The sequence below is a fragment of the Oculina patagonica genome, chromosome 6 (assembly GCF_052425735.1).
Source record: "Oculina patagonica isolate OP01 chromosome 6, crgOcupat, whole genome shotgun sequence".
Lineage (NCBI taxonomy): Eukaryota > Metazoa > Cnidaria > Anthozoa > Scleractinia > Oculinidae > Oculina > Oculina patagonica.
The window spans coordinates 27,326,150-27,336,752 of record NC_135763.1 but is presented as its reverse complement, the minus strand read 5'-3'; the positions used below and the strand labels follow the sequence as shown (position 1 = coordinate 27,336,752).

At 35.7% G+C, this 10,603-nt stretch overlaps 1 long non-coding RNA gene across 1 annotated transcript; it reads right to left on the bottom strand.

Moving 5' to 3' along the window:
* Positions 1 to 4,862: 4,862 nt before the first annotated feature.
* Positions 4,863 to 9,122, bottom strand: LOC144658387 (uncharacterized). Its single transcript, XR_013571686.1, has 3 exons — positions 8,948 to 9,122; positions 6,358 to 6,408; positions 4,863 to 5,395 (listed from the first exon to the last, which is right to left on the bottom strand). It is a non-coding gene; the product is annotated as an uncharacterized LOC144658387 (long non-coding RNA).
* Between the last annotated feature and the right edge of the window lie 1,481 nt (positions 9,123 to 10,603).

Below are 10,603 nucleotides of genomic sequence, written 5' to 3'. Positions count from 1 at the left end.
TTGGTACAATTCTTTTTTATATGATGATTTATAAGGTTGTTCCCCTATAAAACCATGATAAAGATGGTTATCGAAATCTACGAAACAAAAATATGAAAAATCTATTACTGAAAAAATATAACAATAATTAGGTAGCACTTCGAATTTAAACTTTCGGAAAAGGCTGAGTTTATTAATGCAAGGAAGGTGTTTGGCGGCCGAATAATATTTTTAGCCTTTGATACAATTTGTAGGTGTGACAAATCCCGTAATGTTGCTTCTTTCTAAACATAACACTTTAAATTTGAAGTTGTGAGAGATAAACAAAGAAACTTAACAGGTTGTTTGACATAATTCAGTCATTCGATTTGCCCTTTTCCAACTTTGATTTTTTTGTTGTTGAAAAATGTGGTAATGGATATATGCAATAACTAAAATATTTAAGCTGTAAGTGATAGATTTTAAAGATATTTTTCACGGCCTCGGATTCGATTAAAGCACGTTTTTCGAATGCTTTCTTTGTAATTTCTCAAACAAAATTTATTTCAATCTGAAGATAAGGAATACCACTAAGAAAACGAAAAGGACGGTGATACCTGATTAATACAGAACTGACTAATATATAGATTTAGGCAAGCCTAAAAGCGGAGCTCCCCAGTTATTTCCCCTTAATAATTTTTTAGACTGTTTTTTTATTCATGTTATTTTCTTTATATATGATACGTATCCCTTTTCACCATGAACAACAGCACCAAATAAGAGTTAAAAAATCGATCAATCAAAAATACCATTAGTAGTCTATGCATAACCTTGGTTCTAAAGATACACTCGCAACTCTCAAAGTTAAACAAGAACAAAGAAAGGGTTGCTCTAGAACATATCCATACCCCCATCATAACTGGTATGTTACAGCTGTACATAACACAACTGGAACGTTTTGCACGTAGCTTCCCCCCTCCCCCAAATGGGGGCCCTATACGATGGAATGGTGACAATGACAGTCTTATTATTGCCTAAGGGACCGGTCATTATTTATGTAGAGGGGGGAGGGGGAGGGAAAAAATATGTTGGAAAGATCAAAATTTCGGTAAGGCCCCCCCTCCAGGCCATGTAAGTAGCAAGTGACCCCTGCTTCTTTATTCAATATTTACGCGATGACCCCCTTCCCCCCTCACCTCATATCTCCCTTATTAAATTATTAAATGCATGTTACATACAATCTTAATTGCACACTTGTTCTGGATACTCTTTCAGCAATAGGGCAAATTTTGGATGAGTTATGTGTATAGTAAACATACCTCAATTAATATATAGATTTAGGCAAGCCTAAAAGCGGAGCTCCCTAGTTATTTCCCCTTAATAATTTTTTAGACTGTTTTTTATTCATGTTATTTTCTTTATATATGATATGTATCCCTTTTCACCATGAACAACAGCACCAAATTAGAGTAAAAAGTCGATCAATCAAAAACATCATTAGTAGTTTATGCATAGCCTTGGTTCTAAAGATACACTTGCAACTCTCAAAGTTAAACAAGAACACAGAAAGGGTTGCTCTAGAACATATCCATACCCCCATCATAACTGGTATGTTACAGCTGTACATAGCATACAAATGGAAAGTTTTTCATGTAGCTTCCCCCCTCCCCCAAATATATACGATGGAATGGTGACAATGACGGTCTAATTATTGCCTAACACCAAACTGGAGTAAAAGGTAGTGGCAAGCAAAATATTGACGTTCTGTCATTTGCCAAATAGGGTCCCCAAAACGATAACACCTTTTTCCTTTATATGAGTCCCTTTGCCCTTTGCTTAATTACATGTAAACTTAGCAAAAATTCTGGAGAGGCATAAATGCTGTTTGTTAGTTCTAAACTCAGGTATAGATTGCTTGGCAAAAATTTTACCATGCCATTTTACCATGCATTAAGAGATTGATGAAATGTGTATCTCATTATCATAATTACTGTTCTTTGCAGTGTGGGCACTGGGAATTAAATGTTTAGGAAGCAGGATGATTTTTTATGTACATGATTGTAACTTATCTGGCTTTATTTCATTAACTTTAAAATTACATCTATCCTTATAAATAAATTGTACAGTAAAAACCCGCGTATAAGAACCTAACATTTAAGAACCTGTTAGGCTAAAATTTCATTTTTAAGCACCCTTCACATAACAACCATTTTAGGCTAAAATTCTAAAACAGGTTCTTATTTTCAAAAAAGAAAAATATTAATCTTCTCAGAAAAAAAAAAAAATCTTCTCAAAAATATACAGTGAAGGTTACGGTATACAGTAGGTTTGATTTTAACAGAATCATATTAAAATACCGTAGTATAGTATTTTGCTTACCGAAGCCTCCAAGAATACTGTTATTGGACATTAAAGACCAGATCATTTAACAATTCTACTTTTTTTCTTGAACAAAAGTTAAGAACCTAATTAAGAACTTAGTTAGCCTAATTTTACCCTAACTACCATTTATATAAGAACCTGTTTAGGCTAACTTGAAAAAACCTAGGTTCTTATACGCGGGTTTTTACTGTATTCTACACACAGTACATTTGTACATGCAATGAAGAATATAATATAATAATCTGATTGTTTATTTATCTCTTTCTGTGTCTGCAACTCTGTGGAAATTCTGCTACTCGTGTTAACCCTGAAAAAAAAGGCATAAGGTTTGTTGAAGATGATCATTGGCATGAAATGAATGTTTATAATTGTTCAGAACACTCTGCAGATGCATAAAAAAGAGATATATCTTTCCAATTTTTGCCTGGGCCAGGGACTGTGTTGGGGGATATTTTCAGAACCAAAAAAATCCTTTGACCAACTGAAGGCATGAAAAGTGCTATCAATAAGACCTGGCACACGAATGAGCTTTGGTGGGTGTTTTTTAAGACTCTTATATTGCTTTCTGACAGGTGCTGTTGGAGCACTGTGATTAATTCCACGAAAGCTTACATATTCTCCCCTTTCTTAGCGATGTAGCTAAGAAAACACTATGCTGGCTCATCAACAAGCCCAACTGGCTTTTCTGGCCTTAGCAGCTCTAAAAGTTTATCAACTTTTTGTTGTCACGTGAAATTTCAGCTGAGTTAAAATTCTATTTCTTTATTCACCTAGTACCACAACAAGACAATTTATGTTAAGTTAGGGCTTAACCCTTTCACCACACTAAACCGGAAAACCGGGATTCCGTTTTCCCACTGGAACGAACTAAACCGCTTTTCCGGGAATTTGACCGCTTAAGATTTGAGATCAGAGACCTAGGAACTAGGCTCCTAGAGGGGGGTCTAATATATTGTAAATTGAAAGCACATGGTCAGACTTCAAAAAAAAAATGATAGTGTTTTCTGTCAATACAATCGATATCTATTGATATCAATCACAAATTGATAATCGATAATTGACAACAATAGAACTCAGAGAAAAAATTATTATCGATGTTATTGATTGAGAAAATCGATAAAAATCGATAGCAATCGACAGTAATCAATAACAATAACTAATTCCAAGGAGCCCCTGGAGGTGTAAATGTATATATTTATTTTAAGGTGATTCCCAAGTATTGCATTGCACATCCTTACTGCGCAGAATTTTACACGTAATTATCACGCGCACATAAACGAAATGGCGGCTTTTTTCTCTGCAACTTGGCTCGTGCGAGAGAGAAATCATCATTTTCCTGTAAACGAGTTCAGTGACCTATCATTCTTTTCTCTTAGTTCAAAAGTAGTGATCAAATTTGGGCGTGCAACACGAAATGACGAAATGGCGAGATGGCGAAATGACAAAATGATACTGAAGATAAAAGCCGAAGTTATACGATATTACCGCTCTACTGGAATTTTCATATGTTGCCGAATTTATCCTTGTAGATAAGTCCCGAAAAATAAAAGTCATGTAGTAATAATAATAATAAAGACTTTATTTAAAATGAGGGTAACACTAAATAGCAAAGCTAACAGACTATGGGTAATTTGGATTCCAGTCTCTCCCTGTTAACAGGGCGCAGTTTGATATGCCTAGGACATTCTTGATCGAGATGTCGGCGTTTCGTTTAGACATCGGAAGAAAATGATTTGTTTATCTTGTACTTGCCACCGAGTCTCGGCTATGAAGTAATGCTTCGCAAAACCGAACCTACTTCCCAATAAAGTTTATACACGATATCAGTGGCAAACGTTCTTTATACAGAAATGGAGTAACGTTCGATGTCAGTCCTTCGCGATCGATACAATTTAAGCTCTGTAGTACAGTGCAGATACTGATAGGCAACTTGGCAAGTACTAAATGAAAAAAAAATATCCTGGTTTGCTGCGACCTTTCAGCAATACTTTCAATTTGGCGTTGTGATAAGTGACAAGTATTCATTATATTCCTGGGCCAGAACATTGAAATGTTCCCTTGAAATAATTCAGTCTAGACATGTAAACAGAAGTGCCTTGAATTTCAAAGGGAAACCAAACTATATAATATTATTTACATGCATTTATCTTATCATTTTGCCATTTTGCCATTTCGCCGTTTAGTGTTTTAAACATGCCCATCAAATTATTTCTATAAAATAAATACAGATCAATTTCTATGGCAAAATAATACATTATCACCGAAAAGGTGCACTTTCAGCAGTACTCGCAAAGGAAATATAAGGAATTATATGGTAAATACAAGGTCTTCCTGCTCCTAAATGAATACGGTGACCCCCTTTTTTACTTCCAAATTTAACTTCCCTTAAGGTAAACAACCAACTGGCAAAGTTTGGTTGGAAATCTATGAGCAGTTCTATTTCTAGGGAATTACCTTAGTTTGAGATATAAGATGGCGTTAGTATTAAGTAAAACAATACGAACATTGATATCGATTGCTAGCAAACTCAGTTAAAGGTAGTGGCAAGCAAAATATTGACATTCCAGATGTCATTCTGCCAAATAGGGTCCCCAAAACGATAACACCTTTTTCCTTTATGAGTCCCTTTGCCCTTAGCTTTATTACATGTAAACTTAGCAAAAATTCTGGAGAGGCATAAATACTGTTTGTTACATGCAGTTCTAAACTCAGGTATAGATTGCTTGGCAAAAATTTTACCATGCCATTTTACCATTTTACCAGGCATTAAGAGATTGATGAAATGTGTATCTCATTATCATAATTATTGTTCTTTGCAGTGTGGGCACTGGGAATTAAATGTTTAGGTAGCATGATGATTTTTTTATGTACTTGATTGTACCTTATCTGGCTTTATTTCATTAACTTTAAAATTACACCTGTCCTTATAAATAAATTGTATTCTACACACAGTACATTTGTACATGCAATGAAGAATAAAATATAATAATCTGATTGTTCATTTATCTCTTTCTGTGTCTGCAACTCTGTGGAAATTCTGCTACCCGTGTTAACCCTGAAAAAAGGCAAAAAAGACATTTAAAAGATTTGTTGATGATCATTGGCATCAAATGAATGTTTATAATTTTAAATTAGCTTAAATTGTTCAGAACACTTTGCAGATGCATAAAAAAGAGATATATTTTTCCAATTTTGCCTGGGCCAGGGACTGTGTTGGGGGATATGTTCAGAACCAAAAAAGTCCTTTGACCTACTGAAGGCATAAATAGTGCTATCAAAAAGACCTGGTATATAACTGAGCTTTGGTGGGTGTTTTGGGGTCAATCACTGGCTAAAATTCATGATTTCCCTATTAAATGAGGTGTCTTAAGACTCTTATATTGCTCTCTGACAGGTGCTGTTGAAAGCACTGTGATTAATTCCACGAAAGCTTACATATTCTCCCCTTTCTTAGTGATGTAGCTAAGAAAACACTACGCTGGCTCATCAACAAGCCCAACTGTGAAATTTCAGCTGAGTTAAAATTCTATTTCTTTATTCGCCTAGTACTGCACAACAAGACAATTTATGTTAGGTTAGGGCTTAAGCTTGCATGTAGATATTAAGATTAGCTGTTAACAAGCGGAATTTGAACAGGTCAATTTGCACTTCTCCCACAAAATAATTACAAGTATTTAAGTAATTTGTCGGGTCAGGGAGCAGATCTTGTTGGGTTTTTTGCCCTCCTACCCCTCCCCCATCCCCTCTTTTCTTGAATAATGAAAACATTACATTTTGTATGTATATTTACATGTGCGGTTACATGTAAATTGTGTATATTAAATTCCACAATAGGAACCATGATTTTAAGGAAACATAAACTTACCAAGCAGTTAAAACACTTATCATTTTTCAAACCCCAAAATTTTACACTTAAAAAACAAGTTTCATGCACTAATGTAGATTCACATAAACTAAACTCTGTCATAGAGCATTTAGAGAAACAAAGGTATAAACTGACACTAATGTAATGCTTACCTTCATCATCACAGACATTAACTGCACCCCTTGAATTCCTGTTTTCCCTCACTAAAAACAAAATGTACACATATCAAAAACCCATAAAAGGTATGGAAATCCTAATATAGCAAGTTTTAGAAATGCAACAGATTTGCTTAAATATGAAATTAATGATAAACTCAAACTGCCTCTTACAACCTCCATAAATGCCGGTCACTCAATTAACCTCGCAAACCTTGATGTACATTTGAATGTACATGTATTTTAAACTTGCTTTAAATGATATTTACCTCATTGCAGACAGGCACATTTTAACCTTTTTTTATTTCAGGATCGAAAACTAACCTGCTACTCTTGTAGAAAAAATAATTCAGGAAAAAATATCTGATTAGTCACTGCTTTAGGCTGGAAAACTTTGAAAGAATTAAAAAATTGTACCAGTCACAACCGTCAAGATAGCAATGCTAATAGCCACAGTTCCCCTCTGGTTGTCCGGGGCAAGTAGATTTTCCTGTCAAGCAATTAATTTGTCATGCCTGCTTGCATAATGGGTAAAGGCCCAGGCATGTCATGATCATCTGACTACAAGTTAATTATTACATGTAAGTCACAAGTTTGCTAATACATAGTGTCACATGCACTGTCCTAGGCCAACAAAATTTGAGAGCTGCTTGTTGACCACAGGGCAAACTCGAATTTTTTTCCAAGTCCTTATCCTATATTATAACTGATCAATTTGGTTGTTATAACATAAAAAAGTTCATTATCTTACACATAACATATCAGTGCTTTTTTCTCTATTGTAATTTACAAGAATCCAGGCGTAGTCAATCGATAGAAATTGATATCTCAAATCTGTCGATACAATCGATATCTATTGATATGAATCACAAATTGATAATCGGTAATCGATAACAATAGAACTCACAGAAAAAAATATTATCGATTGTTATTGATTGAGAAAATCGATGAAAATCGATACTACCGAAACAGGTAGAGCGCAAATTCAAAAACATGCGTAACGGTTGTTTTCGGCGACAAACGGCAACGATCTGTGTCACGTGGCTTTGCTTGTCAAATGAAAAAGGTAAACGCACATGGTTACATTCCTTTGCGTTCTGACTTCGTTGTTTGTGCCAAAAACAACCATTACGAATGTTTTGGAATTCGCGCTATACCTGTTTCGGTAGTATGTGGTCCTCGGGCCGCCATCAGCAATAATCATGTCGATTATACTGCCTCTTAGGCTGTAATCGATTGGTTTTCCTGATATAAATGTCCTGCCTTTGCTGTTTACAGAGAACACCATCATCGAAAGCTTCATCAAATGTTGAATGAAACGTTCAGGAATGTGACTGTGTACGTTCACCTTTTTTCATTTGACAAGCACAGCCACGTGACACAGATCGTTGCCGTTTGGCGCCAAAAACAACCGTTACGAATGTTTTTGAATTCGCGTTCTACCTGTTTCGGTAGTAGCAATCGACAGTAATCAATAACAATCACTTATACCAAGGAGCCCCTGGAGGTGTAAATGTATATTCATTTTAAGGTGATTCCCTAGTATTACATTGCGCATCCTTACTGCACAGAATTTTACGCTTAATAAGCACGCGCAGATAAACAAAATGGTGGCTTTTTTCTATGCGGCTTGGCTCGCGCGAGAGAGAAATCATCATTTTCTCGTAAACGAGTTCGGTGACCTAGATCATTTTTTCTGTTAGTTCGAAAGTAGCGATCAAATTCTTTCTATAATATAAATACAGATCAATTTCTATGGCAGAATAATACATTATCACCGAAAAGATGCACTTTCAGCAGTATTCGCAAAAAAAATATAAAGGAAATATAAGGAATTATATGGTAAATACAAGGTCTTCCTGCTCCTAAACGAATACGGTGACCCCCCTTTTTTAATTCAAAATTTAACTTCCCTTAAGGTAAACAAACAACTGGCAAAATTTAGTTGGAAATCTATGAGCAGTTCTATTTCTAGGGAATTACCTTAAAGATATTAGATGGCGTTAGTTTTAAGTAAAACAATACAAAGATTGATATTGATTGCTATGGATTGTTATCGATTTTTGGTTTATCGATTGTCTATGCCTGGAAAAATATGAATAAAATTATCAATTTATTCCCAGAACGGCTGTTATCAGATTATAAATACAAAACTTTCACAAAACATTTTCACTCACTAAAAACTAAGCAAAGTTCTGAGTAAAAAATAGTATAGGTCATTAAGAAAACTATATTTCGCTAAGGCTAAGCAATGTCCCCTATTGTGTCTGACTCGAACACATTCTTACAAATTTGCAAATACACTTCTAAATTTTCATCTTGTAGTGTAACCGGAAATTTGCTGCGTGCTGTGTTCCTCCTACTTCTGTGATTCAATTACAGGATAAACACATTTATCGCAGTAGAAGCTGTCTGCTTTGAATACAACTCGTGTTTAAGACAAAACGAATTTCAATAAGGTTTTATGCCCTTGTTCTGACATACAGGTTACACGAACGAGTGCTATTAGATGAAAAGCTTGTTATCTAAATAACAGAAACTTTTCTAATCTGTTAAAAAAGGAACATCAATAATAAGCTTAGCTTACCTTGTTTTCGTAACGGGATTTTGTCTTTGATCGTCTTTGCTTTAAACTCAACAAGTAGCTTGGAAAATTTCATTTCGATCGGTCACAATCCGTTTTTCTTTGGCTGCTATCCCGGGATAAACGAGGAATACATCCAGAAATAACTTATCGGTAATAAACTGTCGTGTGCTTTATACATAATATCGCGGATCCCTCTCGGTGAACTCATTCGTACGCTTGGTAAATCGGCATGTTGTGAGTTTGTTTCCTGACTTTTAACTCTGAAACATATTCAAAATTCTGCTGTTATTAAACCTTGCCGTTTCACGAAAGTTTAGGTATAAACCAGAATGGCCATAAGTTCAAATGATAGTTCAAATAAGCGTATCATGAAATTTTATTAAGCCGTGCCGACAGCAACCAGCGGACCTCCCCAATTTCACTTCCCGCCTCATGTAATTCCACACAGAAAAGTACTTGCGCCCGCGATTCACTAGTGAAATGTCACTTGATCAGCGGTCAACTTAAAAAAAAACATTCAACCTCGATGTGTTCTACATCTGAGCCCGCGATATGATCATGTGATACTGGTCAGCGGAAACCTTGTTTTGACAGCTGTCAATTTGCCATAACAAAGACGTCGACAAAGACGTCCAATCATGTCTATTAGTAATGATTTTTCCCGCCAAAAGACGCGGGTTGCCACCGAGGCCTAGCTCGTTCCCAGGCCTAATCCGTGCGTACGTACTAACGTACGCGACAACCAAAATTTCTCGGTTCGATAGGATACCATTTGCCTGGCTATGGAGCTCCGCACAAGGCGCCTTCGGCGCCTTTTGAGCTCCGCTATTAGACACGCAAATATCATCCGGCCGGATGTTCCCGCTGCTCAATGACCAAAGCCGTCCGGTGTTAATTTTGATGTTAAATGTTAAAAATACGAAAGAAACACAATACGAAAAGAGGAATGTTTTAAACATTAAATGATAGTTTACCCAAGTGGTTTTTCTTGCATACGATAGGTTGATTATCGGAAAGGACTATGTCTTTTGTGGAAGTATATTTTGCATGCTGGCGATTAGTATTTTGTGTTTTGAAGCATGTAATTTTGGCGACTGGAAAGACAATATTTTGTGTATAAATATGCTTGTATGTATATGCTTATTTCCAAGTGCTCAGGTTTTAAAAGTTAAGACTTTCTGATCAAAATTACGAAAACAGAAATTTCCCGAAGATTTCCGACCATTTTCCAATATTTTCCTAAATTTGCTCTATTTCACATGTGAAAAAAGCGATACGTCCAATCAGCTTCGCGTACAGCTTTCTTCACATGTGAAAAATATAACCAATCAGCCTCTGGAGTAGTCCGACTCAACCAATCACAGCGCGAGAATTCAAATGGTTTCCAATGAGGTCGAGAAAGCGAGCGGCAAGTTTGCTCTCGACGGTAGTTTATGTTCTGAAAACATGACTACACGTTTTGCAATTGTTCCTTTACAAAACTTTGCCTTTTAAGAACTTAATGAGAAGGCAAACCAACTAAAACACACTTAATTAGCAAAACCTAAAGAATACAGCAGTGATAAAAATCAGTGATAAAATACAGTAGCGATAAAAAAGTGAAGACAAACAAAGTGTCGTTAAGTGAAAGCGAATACAAGACTTTCGTCGGAACCT